This window comes from Corvus moneduloides, chromosome 1, assembly GCF_009650955.1.
Source record: "Corvus moneduloides isolate bCorMon1 chromosome 1, bCorMon1.pri, whole genome shotgun sequence".
In the NCBI taxonomy this organism is placed as follows: Eukaryota; Metazoa; Chordata; class Aves; order Passeriformes; family Corvidae; genus Corvus; species Corvus moneduloides.
Window position 1 is genome coordinate 158,978,065 of NC_045476.1, and position 25,880 is coordinate 159,003,944.

Genomic DNA, 25,880 nt, shown 5'->3' on the forward strand with positions numbered 1-25,880 from the left:
TTTGTTGTCTGTTTTGAGAAGTTCCTTCAGCTTTGTGCTGACCTTTTGCCATACTTTCCTGTTAACTTCTGATAATTCCTGGTATGCTGCTTCTTTTCTGCTGAGCTGTGGCTAGGATGGTTGAAGCTGTCCTGGCACCCTTTGGGATGGGCTTGGACTGGTGTAATGCCAAAACATCTCTTCAAGTGGTGCCTGACAGAAGAAAAGAATGTTTCTGTGGAAGACAATCAAGGGTATCTGCTGCTAACCCTGGGGACACAGTGAAGACATGTTGAATAAAGGCAGATAATGCTGGGTCTGGGGGACACAGTCCCGTCTCTCAGTGGGACCCGTGGTAAAATTGCTTCTGATATAGAAGTCAGTGAACCATAGAGTGATGCTCTGGGACCAAAACATCTCTCAAACAGCATAGTGCAAACCATTGTCATCTTCTGAGCAGAACTCTCCTCACAGACCAGGCTGGAGAAGTGAGCTGAGGCCTTCTGTGAGCATGCAAAGCATGTCCAGAGCTGGTGTTTTTGCAAACCCTTCTTGTCTTGACACAATTTAATAAAGAGCTCTCTGAAGGACAGGAGCAAAGTGTTTTGACCCAGATGCATACGAACAAGAAAATGATTAAGTGTGAGGTAAAAAAGCTCACCTGTAGGCCACACAGATCCATCTTGTTCACGTGCTTTGGCCACTGGGTGGGAACAGATTGCCATACTATGTGTGAGTGGTTACACTCTCAGAAAATCTCTTACACTAATGACAAAAAATGCTGAGTTTTCCACCTACGTTTTGTTAAGGTTTTATGCCTCGTTATGTTACAGTGTTCCAGACATGTGGTGCTGCAGGTGGCTCCTGCCACCCTGACCCCCAAAAGTACAAGAGAAACCAGCATCTGGTGGTCAGGCACCGGTGTCTAACAACAAACTCCGTGGTTAGGGTGAGAACCCAGCATCCCCCAGTTTAGTCATTTGTGTATTTCAAGATGATTGGTTACTGTTTTCCCCTCCCTGTTTTATGTATGAAGTTGTAAATATTAATTGTCTTTAATTATGTATTAGTTCTAGAAAGTTCTGTACTCCTCAACATCCCATTGGTTACTTCCCTTGTTCCCGCCTATGTGTTGTTCCCATTAGTTCCCTCAGCTTCAACCCCGCCTTCTTCTCTTTGTCCCACTGGCTGTATCCCTTATCCCCCACCTTTCCATCCCTCAGTGTAAAATCCCTACACCCTCGGATATTTTTGGCTCTTTGTGCCTAGTCTTCTTCACGTCAATAAACCTTCACGTGGAACCTGTACGAGGAGTCCCCTGTCCCCTCCTTCGCCTCCGCCTCCATACCTGCCAACTAGCCCAGGAGTAGCTCCCTTGGGTGAGGAGCTCACTCTCTACCCTTTTGTGTGTGAAGCTGCCTGAATCAGAGGGCGCAGCCAGACCTCTGGGCTTCTTTGGTGTTTTCCTGGCTAGCGTGCCCTCACAGGAACTCATTCCAAGGTGGTGTATCATGAATCTGAAGAAGACCTCAGGATCTACAAAGACTTTACAAGACATCTGTTGATTTTCCTGGCCTTATGTCAGACCTGCAATCCTTCACACCTTCCTTTAACACCCAGAGCTTTCCCGTGGCAGCAGCTCGTACAGGCGAGCTTTTTTACCTCTCTGAGCAATAATCAGGTTTATCACTGACCTTACCAAACCAGGGAATTCACTTTTCTCCATGTGGCACCTGTGCACCTTTGCCTGGGCACACTCAGTGAATCAGTTACTTCAAGATCTGATAGCAGATACCCACTTTATGTTTTATATTCAATTGCCCGTTACAATTAAGACTTAAAGCTGTCAAAGTGATCTGGGGGACTAAAGAGCTAAGTTTTTCTGAAATTATTATAAAGGTACAATAGCCAACAGAATTTATGCAGCCACCACTGTTTGACTTCACAGGAGAGTTAGGCTCCTAAATGCCTCTCAAGTAGCTGAAATATTTGGGAATATGGATCTTGGTGTGCCAGGATTCATATTTTACAGAAATTTAGAATGATGCATGTTTTTGCCTCTTTCCTGCAGGTAATACTAACATATTTATCTTAAACTAAAATAAAGCTAATACTGTACATTGAGAATGAAATAGAAATTGGGTTTATCCGTCACACTTTAATGTGATCAGCTTCAAAACAGTTCTTATTTGACTCAAATAAATGATCAGGTTTCTGTTTACACACTAAACTCATAATGTTTATATACCAATTGCAATCTAATAAAATTGTTATTTTCAATTGTAATTATAAAATAATGACTGTTTTATTGCTATCTTGAGTGTCTACATATAAATTACAGCTGCTTATTAAAGTTAAGCTGAAGTTTTCCTGGAGTTCTAAATTAACTGTCCTATAACTCTCTAAAGGAACAAATCCAGAAGTATTTACAAACTACTTCTTCTCATTTGTCTGCAGCTTCTTCTATTTGTGATCTTGGATTTGCAGTGTGGTCCTTCATCGGTTGTGCTCTGGACAGTGCCCATTAATTGTAGATAAGGCAGTGAATCAGAATCAAATAGAAATTGCAATTTTTTAGCATCAGTCTGAATGAGATCCTGCTAAAACCAATTTCTTGCCTTCCTTGATATTAATTAATATATTGACTTTCAGCACCAGTAAAATAAGCAGTCATGCAACAGGACTGTATTCTAAAAAAATTTCGTTTATGAAAACTAGAGTATTTAGCTGAAGATTTACTGAGTGTCAAATTACTTCAGCAAGATGGAAATCACCTCTGATCTCAGTGAGGTGCCTAGGAACAGAGTGTGCACCACTTAAACCTGAAAAAGTCCTATATGCATCTGAAGTGATGTCTGGACTATGCTGGCCCTCTGAGGGCAGCATCAACATCAATAAATTAAGCACATTAAGGCCTCAGTGTTCTTCCAAATTGTTGAAATTTACTTATTTTCTCAAATTAGTAAGTATAGAAGTAAACACAATGAAAAAAAAGCTGCCATGTTTCTGACACTCATTTATTTTGACGATTGTTAGTCAGCAATTAGAAGCAAAATAATCAGTTGTAACAGTTCTTCAAACGGCGTTTGTAATTATAGATGTATTTGCAGAAATAAATGGAGAAAACAACCTCATGACTGATGCAAGAACACAGAGTTTTTTGCGAGGTTTCTAAAATCTGTAGGTCAGTGATGATGAGATCAGCCTGGCCATGCTGTTGTGCTGTATTTATCTGTAATACTAGGTTTTGCTTTTTTGTGAGGATAAGAACCTATTTTCCAAAACTGATGAAAACCGGCGAAATATAACTTACTTTCACTTTAGATGTTTGCATTATTATTCTATATTAATCATTGGTTCTTTCTTCTTTTTTCCCTGTCTCCCCTTCACCTCCCTAACTCTTACTGCTGGAGAACTGGATAAAATGAGAAAAAAAATATTAAATTACTAAAAATTGTCACAGAGAAGATGATCTGCCCACCACCAAGTATTGTGGGCTTAAAAGAAGAGAGAATATGGAGGGTTTGATGGCTGTGGAGATGCACAGGCTTCTGGGAGCAGTAAATCAAGCTGGTGAAATATTGAAGGAAAAGCAGGGCATTTTTGTCTAATATGTGGAACCGAGTGTGGGATCTTGGATGAGGACGGTTTCATGCTTCGCAAGATATATGAGTTAATGAGTTTGAGGTTTATGTGGGATTGTGGTTACCTGAAATTTAGAGGACATGGAGTCAGGTAAAGGAATTTAAGGGTTTCAGTCACATTTGAGTCAAAGTAGTGCTAGCTTTTTCCACAGGTTTAGAAAAGAACATTTGAAATCTGAACCAAAAAAAAAAAGGGGTCTAGAGGACGTAAATTTGTATTATATTAGCTCTGCTATCACAAATAATGAGGATCAGAGTTAGATCTGATCACAGAAACGGATGGCAAAAGCCACTGTTTGCCCCAAAGATGAGCTTGCCAATAAAAAAAGTGTAAAGCCAGGAAGGATAGAGGAAGGACAAGCAGGGATCAAATGTATTTTCATAGTCTGGTTGTGAGTGCTGTGTATCTGTCTGTCCAGCTACCTTTGTTAACTGACCCATGGAAATGGTGACACACTGGGACAAAGCATGTGTTTCCATGGCAAAGACGGTATAGTGAGGACTCAGGGGCACGGTTGTTCCAGGCATAAGGAGATATCAACATTTTTGAACCATATCTGTCCATAAAAAGGCATTGTTATGGCCTAGGAGTACAGATAAACTGCTGTGCTTTAAAGAGAAGTTTTCTCTTAATCTGCTCTGGGCTCTGAACTGCTCAAAATGAAAAACTGGCATCTAAACTGAAGGCAGAAAAAGCACACAAAACTGCCTATATTTCCACAGTGAAATAATATACACTTGAATTATATTTACAGTTCTGAATTTATCTAGAGAATACACCTTCCCCATTTGTAAAGAATACTTAGTGACTTAAAGAAACTCCTAAAGTAAATAAAAGCTATAGACTTAAGTGCTTACAGTTCCTAAAGAACTGATCTTTTGAAGAACAGCTAACAGCTTGGAGAGCCTCCTCTCTCTCATTGTGCTTTGTGGGGAGTTTGAAGCAACCCTCCACGCTCCTAAGACACTCTCCTCATTCTCTAGTGTTTCCCAGAGTGTCTCTAAGCAGTATGTGCTGCACATGTTTATCTACCATGATTACTCATTTACTGTAGCCAAGTATGCAGGGGGATAGTCATTATTTAGTTCTTACTGAAGGCCCCACAGTTGGCTTGTCTGTTTAATTTAGGAAACTGGCTGGGACGGTGTTATAGGAGCTATTCCAGTTTAGGCGGTTTTATGTGTCCTAATTCGGGTTGTACGGGTGTTAGGTAGGATGGCTGAATGTTATGATTTGGGTGGTATGAAGTTATGCTGTTTAAACTGTTGAATGGAGTTGGAAGCCCTTTGTTTGGAGGACTGCAGGTGATATAAAGAGGCCAGGACATGGTGATAGAGAGTATGGAAGGTCCCTATGCCCCATCGGGATGACATCAGCCCTGAAAGAGGCAGCTGCACCTACCAATCACCAGCCTCCCTCCAACCCGGACCTTGCACCAATCACTCGACGCATCGTGGGGGAGAGGGAGAGACCTAGCGACGAGCCAATCATCACCTGAGAAGTGGGAAATCTAAGCCAATGAACTAAGTTACTACGCAGCAACCCCATGGACTGACCAATTAGAAGGACTGAAAGAGAGCATAAAAGGTGGTGTTCACCTGAGAATTAGTCCTCCTGTGGCTCCGAGCCTGTGACAGTGAAGTCCTCCTCTGATAGAAGCCTACCACAGCAAGGTCCTCTGCCTCTGGGTTAAGAGGAGAGGGCTACTCCCCTTCCTTGTTCTTCCACCTCGACTGTATGTTTTGTTCTCTTTTCTTTTCATAAATTACCAGTTGATCACCTTTGTGGATAACTGGCCCTCATTTATTACAATGGGTTGATGCCCTGTGCCCCCTAAAGCCTCTCTGTCACTTCCCTCTTCAGATGGACAGGGCAGGGAGAAAACATCATGAAAGGTTCATATGCAGCGGTAAAGACAAGGAGAGATCCCTCACCAGTTACCATCATTAGCAAAACAGACTTGTCCTGGGGAAATTACTGCCTGGCTGGCTTCTCCCATTAATCCTTTGGAAGACATCATGATGAATTTCTTATCTTATACGGCACATATCTTAAGATGCAATAGCTTCTAATTTAAAATACGTTAGTTCTCAGAACCTTCACTGTGAATTCCAAGCAAGCATGTCTTATGCAACTTAAGGTGAAATTGAGATTTCTGTGTGGATGTTGAGCAATATGCCATAAAATATATTGACAACCTTGAGAGAACTCCTGTGGGGAATCTTCCCATGTGGATTAGCTGGGTGCTGGGTTTCAGGAAAAACCTGGATTTTATCTCCCACTCACTGAAGCTATTTGAAATTCTCTGGTGTATCATCTCTAGGCTGGCACCATTTTAGTTTTCTTTGATCATGAAAAATTTCATTCAGCTCTGGATAATGAAGACAATCAGACACAGCATCTCTCTATGACCAGACTGCTGTGTGCAAAAGTGAACAACGTCCCCCAGACATGGGGGAGACTGACCCTCATCTTTGTTATTCCTCAGGACATAAGGGCTAGATTTGGCTATTTTTAGACTTCAAGAAGTGTCAGCTGGAGCTGATGGTGCCCTTAGAGAATGCAGATCCTGGCACACAGTGCCATTAACATCATTCAGCCACAGTGCCCAGGAAGCTTCCTTGTTTTCTTCAAGGCTACCTCATATTCAGAAAGTGAGCAGGCAACACAGTGATCTGTGTTGGTTTCAAGGTGTTATAGGATAGCAGAGTCATTGGGCTGACAGGTTTAATAGATTTAATTGCAATGGATCATCATAAATCTCAGCCTTACATGAGAAATCTGGTATCCATGAAAACAAAGGGGCTCAAATTCAGTTCTTGGCTGAAAGGAAAAATCTCAGTTTTTTGTTGACTGTGCAAAGGCCAACACTTAAACACTACATTAAACTGATGAAATTAGCCCTACTTTTCCTGAGAAAGCTTTTTATGGAGTGGATCACCTTTATCTGTGTTTTTGCAACTGCAAGGGCATGGCATATACAAGGACAGGAGGCTTTCAGGTACCTAAGGAGTCTTCCTTGAACTGTCTGGCCCTTTTCAAAGTCTGAAAGATCAAAGAATGTGATCATGGAACTACAATTTGCTCCTCCTTAGACCAGCCTTTACAGGAAGCATTGTTGTATTTAACATCTGTTAAAATGGGTTCCAAATAGCTGTTCTAACAAAAGCTCTAAATTGGAATTTCAAGCTTTCTTTAAGGAGCCCCTCTGCCTCCAGTTCCTTCACATACATTCACAATTCTTAATGACATTCATTCCCTAGATATAATTAGGAAATGTTGTTTCATTAAGTATCACAGTTTAAACCTTAGACGCTTTGATGATTCCAGTTCAGAGTCCTTATGAAACTTGCAGCAAGGGATGGAGCACCTCTCCTATGAGCAAAGGCTGAGAGAATTGGAGGTCGTCAGCCTGGAGAAGAAAAGGCACCAGGGAGACCTTATGGTGGCCTTTCAATACCTGAAGGGACTACAAGAGAGCTGAAGATGGAGTTTTTACAAGAGCATGTAGTGACAGGACAAGGAGCAATGGCTTTAAACTGAAAGAGGGAGGTTTAGGTAGGAAGAAATTCTTTACTGTGAGGATGGTGAGACACTTGGTACAGGCTGCCTGGAAAAGTGTTCAAGGCCAGGCTGGATGGGCTATGAGCGACCTGGTCTAGTGGCAGGTGTCCCTGCCCATGGCAGGGGGTTGGAAATAGGTGATCTTTAAGGTCCCTTCCAACCCAAACCATTTTATGATTCTATGATTCTAAGTTTTGCTAAATAGCCATCAGGTTGCCATTTAGATGTTGGTTGTTCCAACTTAGACAGTTCCACTTCTTATATGTTAGCAGAGAACATTTGTATTTGCCAGCATAGAGGGAGACAAATATTTAATCCAGGACATACTGGTCACACATATTTAAGGAGTAATCCTGGATTCTGCATTGCAGTTATGTTGCTATGGAAATGACCATGAAATTGAGTTATGGATTTTTCCATTAAGTGTGATATATCTCAGTTTACTTAGTATATATTTTTGTCACATAATGGCTTCAGATTACAGCCAAATCTGATAGACACATTGCAGAACAGTTTATCTAGAATCAAAATCATTATTTATAGCCCGTAGTTTAGGTTTATTTAGCGGTGTATGTGTTTGAACTCTCCATCAGTAGGTAACTTGGATCACTGTGTTTGGTCTAAAAGACCCAACATCTTCAAACTTATCACTGATAGTCTAAACCCATCATTTTTGTTTATTAAATAAGGCCAGCACAAGAAAGTACCCACCAATTCAAAACCACCAGATGTTCTTTTTCAATACCTTTCCTTCAAGACCTACTCTTTCCCTGAAGCCTGTGTTCATACACACTGAATTCCTTTCCCTCATTGGGCTTTTAATACTCAATCTTCAATGGTAAGAAGACGTTCCTTCTGCCTCCATTGGTAAACTATTTGCTTCCTATTTCTATGGCTTTTCATTTCTCTCTCCTCTAAGATTTTCTGACTGTCTAAAAGATATCATGGGCTCCTATAGCTTTCCAGGAAAGGAGCCAACATATTAGTGCTGGTGCATTACTGTAAATATGCATTTAAATCTTTTCTTAGCATTTTTATTACAAGCTTTCAAAGCTGTAGCCTAATATCAGAGGAGAGGAGAGGAGAGGAGAGGAGAGGAGAGGAGAGGGAGAGGGAGAGGGAGAGGGAGAGGGAGAGGGAGAGGGAGAGGGAGAGGGAGAGGTCAGTATGGTCAGATGTTTTTGCCATGCTCAGCAGGAGGAAAAACTCCTTCCCTCTCTGTAGCTCCAGGAAGTACATGTGGGAGATCCTGACTGGAAAAGTTTCCATCATGAAATGACTCTCTGCTATCCATGATAGGCAGGAATGGCATCGCCTCAGAGCAAGATGAAAAATTCTGTGAGTGTTTATTTTTTAAAGACAAAACCCCTTCAAGTAAGTGAGCTCAGGAGCGTCCAAACCTTGGGCTAGGCCATGGTGTGACTCCCAGGATCTGCAGCTATCCGTATCCCATCAAGTTTCAGTAAAACTCAGTAGAAATGTCACTTTGGGCTAACCTGTGTCTTGAATTTCTTTAACAAGGCAGTTATCACTCAGGGCAGACATGAATGCTTTTGACCTCCTCCTTGTTTCCAATTTCCCCCAGAGAGTGGAAACACAGGGCTCCTTACATAGTGCTCCTTTATGATCCTCTCGAGTTTGGAACCTATGTGATAAAAACTGTTGAATACAGCAAGCTATCCACCAGTTGTCCACTCAAATAAACCACTTGGCAGGGTCCAGTTTGCAGCAGCACTGCAGGCAGATGCCTAGACAGACCCTACTGTAAGCCAGAAGATCCCTTCCAGAGTTTCTCAGGACAGCCATTCCCATACAATCCTACTGGGGCCCTGGTAGAGGCTGTTTCTTTCCCCAGGTTTTTGTCTTGTTCCACAGCCTCCATTTACTGGCTGGAGTACCCCACAGAGTTCTGCCTCTGCTTCCAGTGCGAGTTAGTCTGTAAGGGTTCCTCTGCTTCTCTTGTAGACCCTGATGGTCTGCAGGACTGGGGATTTTATGGACTTGAGGATCTACCATTATTTCTCTTTGCACTGTGGTTCTGATGGGCTGACTCAGAGACTTCCTTTAGGTCTTTGTTCTTTATTTCACAATTTATGGTATTTAACAAAGCAAGCTATAACAAGAAGACAATACAAGTAAAATATAAGTCTGGAAAACTATTGGGAAGGCACCACAGTGTAGCTCTAAATCATTCCTGGCATATAGCGTAACAAAGGCAAAACCCCAGAAAGCTCTGCATGTCTCTGGCTTTGCACAGACTTCTCCATTTCACAGAATTAAGCCCGGTATGGGCACACAGCCATGTATCACTCATGCACCATTACTTACGATCTGAGTTGGAGGTGACAAGTGAAGACAATAGCCAGGCCCTATTTTCTTTTCAGACATACAATGGAAACCTCAGTTCCAGCTCCGAATAATGCTCACTTTAGCTTTCACATAGTAATTGCTCATCATAACTCTGCAGCTCGTTAGCAGAAGCATTTTGCTTCAAACTTCATTGTATTGTTTTTTTTCCATGGAACTGTACTATACAATGTCATGAAGAAAATGGAAAGAGAGACATGGTGTAGTTATACAGGGCCCCCATCATAGAAAGGGGTTTTTTTTGTGAGTGTTACATCTATAATTAAACTATCAGCCCACCTAAGAGAAACAAAACTGAATCTTTTAATTAGCTTCTTGAATAGGAATAAATGCCTCATTATTCTTAACCATATCAAGCTGAGAACATTATTAAAGTCTAAAGGAATAATGAACAACATGACAGGAAGCACATTAGAGCACATACAGAAATACATTTGCCTACTAAGAGATCTGCATAAATATGCTTATCACTGCTATTTAGGAAGACAAAAAAACCAAAGGAAAGAATGGAAACAAAAGGACAGTAAAGGTAGAGACATAAAGACATAAAGAAAATGATATGAAGTCAGAGGTAGGAGATATATTTTTGGTATTTTGTGCTATTGAACACTCAAAGAGTTTAGCTGCTCTGCCAAAACTTCTCTGAGCCAGCCAAGTGGATTGGCCTGTGCTGGACTCAGCTATGTTTTTTTTTAAACTTCTTTGTGTCTGCTTTGGCTCCTAGGCTTTGCCTCACTGAGCTATTTAGAGGGAGAACATGCCTCTCAAGAAGCCATAGAACAAAAGAGTTTAGAGAGGACTTTTGGACAAATTTCTCTCCCCTGAGTCTCTAGGGAACATGAATAATCTTTACAGGCTTTCAGAAATCCCTTGGCTGAAGAGAGGCATTATTCTCTCTCTTTAGAAATAATGCCAAAAGCACAGAAACCCTTTCACAGCAGGGAAAAAAGCTGAAGGTACATACCTGATCATTCATAGCTGGATATGTAATCCCACAATCCCAAAAAATGTTCTGAAATTTAGACCCAGAGAAGCCTGCATTCCTATCTTTGAATTAAGGCTCGTCCATAAGCTATTTCAACCTACCAAATCACATTAATTTCAACTGTATTTAACTCACGTGTAGAAAGTTACGCTGCTGTGGGCTGGATGGACTTCTAGGTGGACTTCAGTCATCATGGAACTACCACGAGATCCAGACTCCAAGGTCTTGATTGTGTTGTTGGAGCAGGCAGACAGTGGGAATTTCACACAACTTTCCTTTCTGAAACTGCTGAATCCAACAGATGGATCTGCTGTCCAAGAGGAAGGAGAGAAGGTGAGCTGCCTTCTCCTCTCCATGCTCCTCTCCCCTCCTCTCCATCCTGTTCTCTTTCAAAGTCCTGCACAGCAGTGTCTGTGCCATGAGGGTGGACCTGGATTTGTCCTCTGGACATCCAGCTCCACTTCACTGCCATAATATCCCATCTGAGCCAACACCAAGGCACCTCTGCACTGACACAGTCAGGAGCAGAAGAAGAGTGAGAGTGGGTTCATTTGTCTCTCAGAGCTGTTACCTTGGCTTTTTGTAAACTCCTCCTCTTAATCAAGGTGCTGTAATATGTAGCAATTGAAAGGACAAAAAGCTAAAACATTTAAAGGTGCAGAGGAAGAAGACCTGTCCTATCTTCCATTTGCAGAGGTATGATAAAAACATCTCCCAGAAGAAACTTGATCAAAAATTTACTCCCAAATGTGATGTTTGTCAATTTCTACTCTGTATTTCACACTGCTCCTAATAAAAACATAACAAACCCTACCTCCTAACTACAGAAAATTGTATCTACTCTTTCAAGTTGAAAAGAGGAGCATTTTGGTATTTACCTTTGGTGTTTTTGCCTGTGAGGCAGAGACAATTTGAGAAAATAATTTTAGAGTAATTATGTGTGCTCCCGTCATGTCTGATTTCTAGCTTTCTCTGCTTTTCCCATGTGTTTATTTTTTTGTCTAAGAAGCTCTGAAATTGTATGTATTTAAAAGGCAGTGATTTCAATAAATTCTTCATAAAGTTCAAGCAATTTGTCAAAACATGATCTTCATTCCTAATTAGTGTAATGGGATAGAATGGCTAATGTATCAAATTTCATGCTTTTGATCCCAAAGGGGATCAGGAGATAAGAAGCTCTTGAAACAAAGATGTGATTCATTATATGAAGCACAAAATGGAAATAATCAGATTCGTGGAAATGAATTGTGAAGACAGTATATGCTGAAAAACAAATAAAATAGGATGAAAGGCTTGAAGTGTTTCTGTAGTTAGCAGAAAGGAGGGGATGCAGCCTGGAAAAATATACTGTCTGCTTTTATTTATTAGTCTTCAGCAACTAGGAAACATCGGTGTTACTTTTGCCTAATTTTTTTTTCCTCCTTGAATATGAAATGTGCTGTCTTGTTCTTCTTCCCATCCTAAAATTAAACAAGCAGCCACATCCTTATGTTCTACAAAATAAATTTACCGTAGAGAATTTAATCTCTCCTTCATTCATGGAAATTTACATTCCTTTTAGCAATGATTTTGTTGCATTTTCTCTTCTGCCGTATGCTGGACCACCTTTAATATCCCTAATTGAACTACCACACTTAGAAAATTGGTATTTTCCAAGCCATGGAGGCATGAATAAGTGTCTCAGCACTTTTCCCTCACTGTCATTTAGAATGAGAGTAAAGAAGTTTTCCTCAGACTTCCTAACAAGACCTCCTAGCTAAGCTTTTCAAGATAATTAATGATTTTCAGTGATTTTGGGAAATAAATGAAATACTTTCAAGACAAGAAGAGAGGGTGTGATTTCTAAAATGACATAGTATTTGTCTTAGTGAGTCAGAGGCAATAGAAGCCACTAAAACTGGGCACTGAAGATCCATGAGCTTAATTCTTCAGACTGGTAAGAGCCAGGTTTTTTACACAACTCTGATGGGCAAGTGAGGTCAATGGGATCAATGGGGTCAATGGGACACAGCACAACATTTTGTTGTTCCAATCCTTTTTGGTGAAAGAATTTCTGGAATGGGCACTGGTGAGTTTGTGGTTGGACTCCAGTGTCCTGTATTTTCTTGTTCCATCTCTCTCATCTCTAGTGAGGGGAGACTCCAGATGCAACTCCTTGGCACAAAATGAATAAACACCTGCTTAAAAATACAGATTGGTTTTTGTTCTACTATTACTTTAGGACTTTTTTTCCAGAACTCCATTCTGATGAGCGAAAAACTCTACTCACAAAGTATTCATGTGAGTGTTTGTTACAGTACTAGCATTGGCCTTCAGCTTAAGTGGCTCATCTCCTTCCCTAATGCTTAATTTCTGATGCATTTGTACTCAGCAATCAGATCTTCTCACAGCCTTAATTTCTGAAATGCTCAAGTTGATCAGTGTCCTGTCCTTAGGTAGTTTTTCCATTCCCCTGATAACCCAGGAATCTGAATGTTGCACAATATTGCAGACAAGGTTTCATCAGTGCCTTGGACTGCCAAATTATTAATTCCTTGTCTCTAATAGAAGTATCTCACCTGGCATCATATATTCTTTCTCTATAGCATTTTCAGTAAATGATCAGTCAGATCATGTTCCACAGTCAGTTTCTGTTAGAAGATTTTCTGTAAAATTTCTGCAATATGTTCAAGGGAAGTCTGAGTCAGAGAATGGGTAAGGTTGGAAGAGGAAAAAAAACCACAAAATATAAAACCAAAAACCTTATGACTAAAAGTTCTCTAACACAGCCTGAGAAAAACTAATTTTGTGAGAATCAATGGAATATAATAGAATTAACACTGCTAAGAAACAGAAGCTGAAAGATCAGGCAGCAAGACAGAAACATTATGTCCAAACACTTTTTGAATTAGAATTGCACATTATCTGTCTGAATGTGCCTATGCAGCATAGCAAGATGTGTTATCTGTTAGAGAGCTATCACAGACTACTTGAGTCAGCACTGCATCCACCAGCTGTTCTTTGTTTCTGACATTGATTTTTTTAAAAACCCAACATGTTACGAAAAATGAGGAGAAAAGAGTTCTGATGTTTGTATTGTGAAAGGAAATGTAGCAGTCACTGTGCACTTGAAATATAAGGCTTATATGTAAACTGTTTATACAGTGGCCAAAGATTTAGATTTCTGGAGGTGTTTAAGGGGAAAAAAAATCCTACTGGATGGATTTTTTCAGGCTCTTAAAATTTGACACGTGTATCTTTTCAAGCCCTTAAACTAATGAGATAAAAACCAACAAAATTGCCTTATCTTCAAAATAAAAGTACTTTTCTACAGAATTTCAGGATCAAGTACAAGAGCAAATCTCATGGGAAATATTAATTACTTAGGACAATTCCTAGAACCCACCTTGCTCACTTTTGATTTAGTGAGCCTGGACATTTCCCTGTGCTGGGAGATGTTGCAAAGGCTTTGCAGATATAGAGTGGCAGAATTCTTTAGGTTTTTTTACTGGTCTCATCCCAAAAGGTATTGAGTTTACCCACATATAAAACCAGGGTATAAGGAGAACATCCAGATTTTGTGCTTTATCTCTAGAAGTATAATATTACATACTTGTTATTCAGCTTCAAGCAAGAAATTTGTCCTCATAATTGTGGAATCAGTGAAATTATGGCATATTTTCACCAAAAATAATAAAACCTATTCTCAGTGGTAATGAGGTAAATCTGAGAAATTTCACAGACTTGCCAGGTTTTATGGATGGGCAACAGATAGAATCTTGTACTTTTCTCTAGAGAGGAAATATCTGACAAAAAAAAAACAACCTTTAAAGAAAAATATTCTCTCTTACATAACTAAAAATAAGACCTCCTCAGGAAAAAAAAAAATTGGGTGTGGATACATTATATTGCTATAGATATATGATTTACTACATAACAATCCCTGTGTCACATCTTTGCATTCATCGCACTGATCAAGAAAATAAATTAGATTCCAGAGTCTTCAGGCCCATGATAATGGCTTAGTATAAGGAGTCATTAATGATGTAAATTATACTCACAGCTGTTAGCAACATGTAAGTATCTTGTTTTCCCTCTTTTGGTTTAGATGAATGTCAATTAGCTCAGTGATATTTACACTTATATTTTATTTATTTGGTGCAATTGTCCCTCTGTTTCAGTAGTGATGGATGTTACAATGATTCTGCTGGATGTAAAGGAATTAGATTTATTTACTGTAAACCTTTCCCGGGAGGTATAGAGCCATGCTCATAATTTTCCTACATACAGGCAAACGTTCAGACACAGATGTTGTCTTCCCTCCCTACTTCACAAACTCTTGGTGGAATCATCAGACATATCTCCAAGCCATGAATTTCTTGACTCCAGGTGAGCAGTTAAGGGAACAAAGTTAATTTCAAGTTACAGATTTATGGATTAGCCCCATGTTGCTTTATAATCTGAGGCTTTTACATATAGGATCTCTATACCTATAGGGGAACTACACATATCAGAGGAAGACTGATTTGGATCCCACCAGCATTTTGCAAAACGTGCATGTTTCCCTTTTACAGTTGTTTCTAAGGGTTCTGGCCTTAGGGGTTGTGGAAAATGTGAACTGTCCTACAGTTTGAGAGGGGTTTGTACTCTGTAGTCTGGTTATGGACTCTAATAAAGAAGCAATTAAAGCATGTGAACCTTATGAATGTTTTACTGTTGATTAACTGAAATTAATGAGGTGTTCATGTCTGGTTCTTTCCTCAGGGGCTATAAATTAACTGAATGGTAATTATGAATAAATAATTTTTAAATGCATATTATTTCTAAAATTAAAATTATACAATACAGAAAATCCTGAATTAATCTGGATTTTTTACATGACTTCTTTATGAAACAATGTCCAAGCACATTTGATTTACACTTTCCTATGGACATGTTATTTACTAGGCTAATGTAATGTATTTTCTTTTCATGCAACTGCATTGATCAGGAAAATAAATTGGGTCCAAGAGTTACAGGTTTTGTTCTCCCTTAGGAAAATTGCTCACTGTAAAACATCATTAACGTAGTAAATCATAGTCAGAAATGTTGACACCATGAAAGCATCTTATGTGCTTCTTTTTAATGTAACTGAGCATCAATTAGTTCAGTGATATTTGCATAAATACCTATATTTTGTGGGTAGGACTGTCCATCTGTTTCACTAAGAACTTAATTACAATGTTTTTTTCTGGAAAAGAATAAATTAATCTTTCCAAAGGTTAACCTTTTCTACAAGACAAAGCAGTCATTTTCACTAAAAAACAGTAAATAAATATAATCTGATTAAATACTTTCTCCTGAAAAGTAAGATGTTAATTAATGAAAACAAAAAATAGTTCCAAATTATAACCTTTAAAGGAGTAGTTCTAGTTTTTAAGGGCATAAGTCTCATTATGTTAACTATCCCAGATCAGTATTGATGCCTTCTTTCTTAAGAATAATGCCAAGACCTCTGGGTTTGTTTTGTTATTTATAGCACATTTAGGGAGGGGAATCTCAGTCATTCTCACTTCTCCCAGCTTGACACATGGGCCAGCAAGGGATGGCAAGAGCCTGGAGATGGATTGCAGGTCAGCAGAAGAGCACCTGGAGGGCACAAGTTTAGTTTAGCAAGCTGCAGCTTTCCCAGGGAGCTCCGTGGGGCTTCTTAGGGCAGGGCAGCCATTCTGTCCCCCCGTAGTCCTTTTCAGAAGGCTCCACACTCTTGCTCCAGCAGCTATCAGCTCTACAACACAGTGAACCAGCAGAGGAAGTGTGAAGGGTCTCTCCATGAGGGTTTCAGAGGACCTTTAATGGTTACATCTTGGCCCAGCAACCCCCAGAGGCAGAGAGACCTCGTGATCTGGGCGCAGGGGCTTTTTCTCAGGGGCTCAGGGGCGGTACCTGGGCAGAGTTGGGGTACAGGAAACAATAGGGAGGACCCAAGGGAGTGGCCAGGGCAGGGGAAAGTGGGGGGAACAATATGGGATCGGAAAAGCAGAGGGTAAACAGATCACCACAGGCACACAAAGGAATTCCAGCCACTCCAGCCAGTGAGTTGGTGTCATTGGGGGCCCAAATTAAATGCCTTTATCACACACATGGAGCAGGGGAAATAAACAAGGGGAGTTAGAGTTACATGCCTGCAGGACTGGGACTTTATGGATATTATGGAGATGTGATGCAATGGCTGCTGTGGCTGAACTGTGGAAGACTATGGCAGGGAAGACTATAAGCTCTAGGAAGGACAGGGAGTGGGACAAGGAGGGGACAACACCATCTCTAATAATAACAAGCTGGAGTGCCCAGAGCTTCACCTGGGGATGGACAAGGAGCTCATGGATCAGGATGGAAGGGAGGGAGGCACAGGTGACATTATAATGGGGGTCTGCTATGGGTCACCCAGACAGAAAGACTGAATGGTTGAGGGCCTCTCCAGACACACAGCAGCAGCCCCACATTCACAAGACCTGGTCTTCATAGGGAATTTCAGATGTCCTGCAGGGTGTCTGTTGGAGACACAGCAGGGCATAAGCAATCCAGGATGTGCCTACGAAATGTGGATGACAAGTGTTTTCTCCACATGATAGAAATCCAGTGAGGAGAAGTGCTATGCTGAACCTTGTTCTCACTAAAAAGGAGTGGCTGACGGTCAGCCTTGGCTGCAGTGACCCTGAGATGGTGGCATTCAGGATTCTTAAGGGTAGCATACCACACAAGGAGGGCACACAACAAGCTCTGGACTTCAGGATAGCAGACTTTGGCCTCTTCAAGGATCTCCTTAGTAGAAACCAATGGCATCGAGCCCTGGAGCAACACATCCCAACAAAGAGGAAGCTGGGCAAAGACACCCGGAGGCCTGTGTGGATGAACAAGTAGCTCATGGACAATCTCAAACAGAAGAAGAAAGCCCAAGGATCAGGTTGGGTGGGAAAGCTGGTCCAGCAGGTCTGCAAAAAAGGGTTCTGTGATTCTTCGATTCTGTTTCTGTGATAGTGGGGGGTGTCCCTGCCTTAGGCAGGAGGGTTGGAATTAGATGATCTTTAAGGTCCCTTCCAACCTCAAACATTCTGTGATTTCCTGAGTGTCTCAGGAGAGACCAAGGGCAACAATTGGTCAGTCAGCTGCAAGAGCAACTCCACCATCTCATTAGAGCTGGGCCACATTAATACGGTGGCATAAATCACATGTTCTGCCCTTGTTTTATCTGGATTCTACTGAAAGCTCACAGAATTAGCTTCTTTGCACAAGTTTTCACCTGGTATTCCAAGGTCATTTTTTTCTCTCAAGCTTTCTGTCCTCCCTCTGACTTTCATAATCACACACCATTCCTCTCTTCCATATGAAAATGACTCATGAAGAGATGAGGAAACTTTGCAATTTTTCAAACTGATCCCTAGCTGAATTAATTGCTGTAAAATAGTAGCTCTGGAGGTATGAGTGTCCACCTTCCAGTAACTGACCTGTAACGATGAGAAGCAACTAGTTGCCACAAATACTTACAAGATTACTCCTTTCATCCAGGAGATAAAGGCCTTTGTTCTTGGAACTGACAAGCCAGAGTTATAGTTTCATTTCCTTATGTGTCATCCAGGCTGTGATTGTTAAGCTTTTGGCTTTAACATGTAGGTTTATTCCATCTCCAACAAAGCTTTGATCCATAATTTATCCCAAGAGCTTGAGTTGCCCCTTATGTCCAGAACTATTAAATCAAGAGTAACTTTGTTAAAGTTGGTGGACAGTCACTGTAGTTGTTCCAGTGCAGAATTAGAGTATCTGAAGAAGAGAGTGACACATCTAGTCTGGACCCAGTTCTGAAAACCTCTTCCTTGAGTTTTCTAGCTATATTTTTGCTTAGCTGATAATGTGCAGGTTGCTTGAAAGTTCAGTACTTTTACAGATGCCTTCTTCCATGTTTTACACATATTAAAATGTTACCATAGAGAAAGTATTGAGCAGTCTTTCCCCTTTTTCTCTGCCTCAGTTCAGTGAGGTATTTTACACCACAATTTGGTTGATGGTCCTGTCTCTGGTGAAAATCCTTACCATCAAAGTCTGCTTACCCTGGAAAGTTAATTTAACTACATTGCACATACCAGACTAAAGGAAGTTTCCCCATAGCAGTGTACTGGGAAGGGGAACATCAATACAAAAGAACAGAGAAATAGAATACTTATGGACAACGTTACAAAAAAGCCTTTGAGTTCCTTTAATGCAATATCTGATACTAATAACAAATGTATTCAGGAAAAATAAACCAATAAACCCTCACCACATTTTCTCTTTGCACATTCCCATATCTATATGCAAGTAAAAACAAGGGAGATTTAATGGAGGAGGAGATTACTGCACTAATGAAGGGATAGGATGAAATATTAGAGAATAACAAAAGCTCATATAGAACATAATTTATTTTTCAGTGTAACATAATGACACTACTGCAGAGAAAGAGTTTGTTCTCATTTCCATTACAATCTGTTTGCTAATATAATTCAGTTATAAAACAGAGAAAAAACATTTCTCAGATCTTGCCAGAAGGCCCAACTCTTAACACCACCTATGAAAATCGAAGTTTCACCAGTTTAAACCTGTCCCTGTAGATCTACTGGGCTCTTCTTGTTCCACACCAGAGTAATTCAAAGCACAATTCCTTCCTCTGATTGGAAATTAATACAGTAGCATAGATCCCTATGCCATTTTTTTCTGCAATGTATATATATACAATTGTAAATTAGTCTCTAAAGATTAAATACGGGAACAACTGGACCATGTTCAGCTGTTTCTACAGCATTGTTTTACTCATTCTTCCTGGTGTTTCAGTGCTTCTCTCCTGTCCTAATGCATCTCTTCATGTACTAACCACATGTACATTTAGCAATCAAAAAAGTGGTTCAGAAACAATCCAAAATGTATTTCATATGTCTATTTTTCATAGCCCTTAGATTCCTGGAAATGTTAATTTACCATACCTCTCCACATTTCTCCAGTCTTTGGCCTTTAGAGCACCTTGACATCTTTCCCTGGGATGGGCACAGCCTGCCTTTCCAGCCAGCAGCACACTAAGAGGCGGTGAGCATTCAGGTACTTTCATAGTTTTGCTTACAGAAAGGTTTCCATGAGTTGGGTGAAGATTTATCAGCATTTTCTCCCAGCCTTAAGCAAAAGACATTGAAATTACTAATAATCTCTGTTAGCCATTGGGAGCTGAATTGATTCATTGGCTAGTGAAGGTAAAGCACTATGGAAATGTGAAGTTCTTTATCCTTGGTGCTATTGTGATAATTAAGACCAATTCTTTTCAAATTCTTTTCTCAAGGCTTAGGCCCACTGTTAAGTTAGTTCCATTTGAGGAGTTACCAAGCATTAGTAGAGCTGCAGTAGCTGCCCTTATGTGTACTCTTCTCCCATAGCAACAGGCTGATAATTTGGCTTCATGTAGCTGGTAGTAAAATTATGTTCACTACATTGTAGTTGGGTTGTTGCTGCAGTACAACATCAAGTGACATTGAAAGAAACTGACTTTCACTCTTCCCGCTGCTGTTTGGTCCTTAGACTCCCTTTTATTTCTTGAAACATCTATACAGCTGTGTGGTAAAATAAATTAAGTAATTGATCCAATTGAAAAACTAATTTTCATCATTGTTATTATTGTTGTTGTTGCTATCCTGAACACTGGTTAGTTTTCAGGTCTATTTTCCTCTAAGCTCATGTGAGGTTTGGATGAGGTTTTGGATCAGCCTCAGAAAAGAGGAAGAGTAGCATTTCTTCTTTGAGTAATGTGGCAGCTTAAAACCTATGTTGAACTACAGTTTGTCTCACCTGTACCTGAATTTGCTGTAGGTGAGGAGAACACAAAGAACAGAGTAGACACTTCTGTGAAGGTTGCTAGCCTCAGTAACTTCTTAGTACTCTTGAGCCCTCACCATCCATGATGTTTTGGAAGGAGCTGAACATTTTATGCTTAAATGTTCTCTCAACTGAGAACTCATGAACTGAAAATTTTACTGATTTTTGCTTGAAAATTCCAACAACCATGTGTGTTCTATTTGTCTTATGGCAATTGGAAATTGAAGGCAAAAAAGGATTTTCATGAAACCAGTGAAACTTTTCATTGGAGGTAAATTGCTATTTCAAGTTATTTTTCATACATTAAAAGCCAATTTTAAGTAACAAAAAAATGACAAGGCTTGCTTTATATATGTAAAAATAAAGATTCTCTGGGTGAATTATTTGTGTCTTCCCAGAATCACTGAATGGGTCAGGTTGGAAGAGACTACAGTGGGTCATCTGGTCCAATCTCCCTGCTCAAGCAGGGTCATCCCAGAGCACATGGAACAGTTTTTTCCATATCTCCAGTGGAGGTGAATCCACACCCTCTCTGTGCAATCTGTTCCAGTGCATGGTCACCTGCACAATAAAGAACTTCTCCCTCATATTCAGGTGGAACTTTCTGTGCATGTTTCTGCCCATTCCCTCTTCTCCTGTTGCTCAGCACCACCAAGAACAGCATGGCCCAACTTGCTTGACACCCACACGTCAGACACTCAATAGACAGCGATGAGGTCCCCTCTCAGTGCTCTCTTCCTGAGGCTGAACAGGCCCAGCTCCCTCCCGTCTGAACTGTTTTAAAATCAAGATGCAGCTTCTCATGCAGCAAAGTCTGGAGTCCTAGACTTTGTGGCTTAAATGATTTAAACCACAAAAAAGTGAGAATTGTATTTGTGGTTTGCGTGAGAAAATGCCAATGAATTTTTAAAAGTGAAGACTCACTTTGGGGCTTTCTTCATTGATTTTAGGGAGAGACAGTCTGAAAGCTTTGAGAACTGATAAGTGTCAGACATAAAACCAAACCCATTGGTGGAGACCAAAATAACAGTAGAGACATATACTTTAAAGATATTTGTCTACAAAATACTTGGGTATTAGTCCCAGTCTTCAGATTACTAATTATTCTCATTAGACATAAAAGTCCAAATCAATTCAGTGCACTGAATTTAATATATTCAGTTAAACCACAAAGCAAACAGAATCTATAACATTTTGCTGTAACTTCCATGACTGTTTCCTGTGAATGCAGAAATGAAGTAATTATAAAAAGATTTAGAAAGATGTTTTAAAACCACAGAGTGAAAGAATACAAGAAAATATATGTTTTAGATTATAGTCTGCTTTACAGCAGCTTTGGATTGAAGAAGGACGCTCAAAGCCAGTCTTCCTATAGGAACAGTACTGACAGCAATCCAAAGTATCAGAAGATCCTTCCTGTCACAAAGTTTTGAAAAGTTTCTGAGTAGATTATCAAGCATATTGGTGTCACCAGGACCTGACCACCATGCATGCCACCAGCAGAAAGTTATATGATTAGATAACTTTTACTGGCAGACACTTAAGTCACTCGAGGAATTTAGGTTCCTCAGTAACTGGAAGCATTTTTTGTGTATTTCAATTATGGACATATTGTCCAATGCAGCAGGAAAAATCCCGTGATGAACACACCCATTTTGTGCATTTATTTTCTGCTACATGAAGGCCATTTTGAAACAAATATCTGGTTACAGGTTCTTGTGTCTGCAAGATTATTAAACCTTGTAAAGACTTCTTATCATTTGCTCTGCACAGTGCTTTTTTTATCTTGAGATCACTAGCTTGTCTTTTTTTTTTCTGTGATCTATTGTCAGCTGAACTTACACTTTAGAAAGTGCTGTGAATTAATATGTGTGAGCAGCATACTATAATTCTGCAGTGCTGAAATGTGTAATGTCTCCACTGTCTAGACCTTGTGGGAAGAGAAAAACCCCACACTTTCCCATTCAAGGCTAAATATACTAAACTTTGAAATGCCATGTCTTCCCATAGAGCGGCACTATGTGCAGAAGTTAATAGTCTGTGCCAACTTATAGTAACCGGGGATCTTAGTATGGAGAATTAATTAATACACCAGTTTAAGCTCTTTCTGTGCCACAAACTTCATTCTGTTATTTCTTTCTTGACTATCAGTGTTTGTGCTTTTAATTTACTTGAGTGAGAATGATTTAGTCCATTCCTCTGATACGTTTTAAGTGTAGCCCCAAAGATCTGAGAACAAGAAGTGTTTGGAGCAACTTCATAGGTCATGCCCATCAGTTCCTTCAGCCCTGGGCATTTCTTCTTTCTTCTGTCGTGAAAGTCATTCCAGTAATGGCTGTATGTGTCTGAGCAGCTTGTGCATTAAGATCCAAATTTTCCAAAAGGGCTGGATTCCCTTTTCAGAGATGTGAACTCCCAAAGCATCTACATAAAAGGTTGGTGCACTCTTAAACTGTATATGCACTGCAGTAAAATCCAAGCAGAAATTTGGTGGCCTTGTGGACCCCATATCCAAATCATCCATTCAGGGCTGATATGGCACAGTACACATGGCAGATTCCTGCTTTTCCAAAGATTCAGCTGGAGGCCAGGTGGGATACCCAAAGACCTCTTAAGCACTGGATTCCTTTGTACAGACAACAGAAACAAGCCTTAGGTGTGTAAATCAGTGGACATAGCAGAACAGTTCAGCTCCCCCTGAAGCAGATGCCCACTGGTTGGCCACCTGAATATCTCGCCAGGCACCACTGCTGGGGTGGACTGAGGGCTCTGTTCATCTGCCCACATCAGACACCTGAGATGCTCCATCCCTCCTGGCCTCCAGACACTCCTGGGAAGGGTGGAGGTCTCACATTTGTCCTGTGTCATGTCTGCCAGCCCTGGGTGATGTCTTGAACATAGTAAAGCACCTCCAATAACACCAAACCTCTATGTTTAGTGTTATGTGATGATAGTGAGAACTTCAATGGAATCCTCCTTTTTGTGACTTTTGGTAAGTCAAGCCAAGTCAATTTTCTCAGGTGTTCAAAGCTATTGCAGTTTTTATCTCAAGACTCACAACTTAATTACTAAACTCTCCAAGGAAGAACCCTGTAGCTAGCTCTGGGGTTACACACCGAGTTAGCCAGGAAGGGTTTATTGATGAATATTAATATCCCTTATCTAAACTGGACACAAGATGTTATTCCCCTCATTGGAACAGTAAGAGGATGATACAGCTAACAGACTGAACTCAAACCAGTTTAGTACCCTCCTGCCTGCCACAAATGCAGACAACTTCAAAAGTCCCAGGAGATATGGACACAGTCCTGCCAGACCCCAGCACTGTACAAATGCCAGCTACAGCTTCTCAAAGACAGACAAATGTTTTTTCATAGCTGTTATCCTTCCTCTGCTTCCTGGGCCCAGACTTGACAACAGTAGGTTCTGCATCTTCCTCTTGCTTTTAGCCATAATCTGGTAGAAGGGACTGAAAGCAGTCTCCTGGGGTTGGATTTGCTTCTGCTTTTTTCAGGGAGAATACTTGTTTTCTGCTGTGTTTGGGACACAGGTGGTGTTACAAAGCTGTGTTGATGAAAATTAATACAAAACCTGAGATAGATAAAATGTTTTTCATTCTCTAAATTTAGTGTAAAATACCACGCTTCCCTTTAATTATTGTTTAGACAAGGTAAAATATTTGCAATTTGCAAGTCTTTTGTTGCTTTGATGTAGTTTTTAAAAGACCTTCTGTAACTTCTAAATGACTGTGGCTCTTTACTAAATTCTCAGACGTGTGATTGCCTATTTCTAGGCACTCAGAAATGGGATGGGTGTCCTGGGAAGTCTGGTCTGTGCTCACAAGCTCTGAGGTTATCTGTACTACAAGATAAAGACACTCCTTAAGAATTGCTTCAAACACAAGAAGTCCAGTCCAAGGTACTTTGGCTTTTCCATCTGCCTAATTGGCAATTCACCTCTTCATTCCTCAGTGTGAGACATTCAGGATCTGCTTAGGAAATGCTGAGTTCAAAGGTCAAGTGCTGAGCCCAAGTTTTCCTGCCCCAAGGTATTCAGGAGCTCGGCCTATATTTGCATTTGATCTGGGACTGTTATGGTATCAAATATAAATCTGGACTTGAGCTCTGTCTTGGAACTTGAAGCTCTATGGGCATGATCTGAGCATCTTGTACTGAGACATTTGGCATCTCTGTGATTGAGATGCTACTCATGAGATCCCCCTAAAAGACAGACTGCTCCAATGTAGCTCTGTGCACATATATATATGCCCTAAAGACATATGTCCTATTTAGAACAATGCTTTACCTAAATGAAATTTTATAGTTCTAACCTTGCAGGACTGATTCCCCTGCCATTTCTGCCAGAGTGATTTGACTGATTACAGCAAACCTTACCCAACAAAACTTTACTCAAAAATAAGTAAATCATACCCTCATTCTCTCACTGTAACTACTAAATTTGTTGGTTGTGCAGTTAGTGTGCTCTTGGAAGCAAGTACAGGAGCACATGACAGTGTTAATATAAATTTGTAATGTATTTGATGGTGTTGGTAGGTTTTCATGTTTGGGGTTTGGTGTTTATTTTGATGTTACTAGCTTTGCACATCCCAATACCTAAGGAAAAGTAAATAAGGAAAAGTACATAATTATTAAGCTGTTATATGCATTAACCTTATCTAAAGATAGCCAGATGTGCATTTTCAAAATTACCTTTCTAAGACCTTCATAGGGTGACCTAATATCTTAGTCCAGCAGACACTGTGATGGGGGAAAAGCAGCTATTTTGCTGTATTTACTTATTATACCCAGGTCTGGTGTTATTTGAAAGAAATCTTTCAGCTAAGAAAATGACACAAAATTGATATGATAAAGCAAGGTCTGGGACAAGCAGAAATGTTTGCACTTCCAGCATTTTCCTTCATCTTGACTTATTTCTAAAAAAAATTCCAACCACATGAAAGGACCTCAAGCACCAGGCTGTGACAAGATGCTCCCCACTGTCTATTTTCTGGCTTGCAACTTCAGTAAGGAGCAGTGCATACCCAGGGAGAGCTGGAGGGAAGAATCCACTCAGCTGTTCTCTTCAGAAAATCCAGGACAGCATGGCAGTGTTTGTTTCCTTCAAAACTTCTCCAATTATCCCATTTCTTTTCCCTGCACCCACCTGGCAGAGCCTTCGTGATCCAGCCTGTTGTGTATAACACAGCAGAGAGACATCAGCTTTTGTACATTGTTACATTTATATACCTTGTTTTCCAAAATTCCTCACTCTGACTCTGCTCATGAATGACAGATGAAGCAAAGCCATGTCACCCAGCCAGGGTGAATGTGCCACCCCTGCCTCAGCTCCAAAAGGATGAATTTAACTCACTCTGTGACAGTTCACAGGGATGCAACTCCTATTTGCTGAATAACACCTGGATCTTCCCCATATCAGCATTGTGTGAGCGAGGTGAAATGAGGTGAAATGAAATAAGGTGACTGGAAGGGGCTGG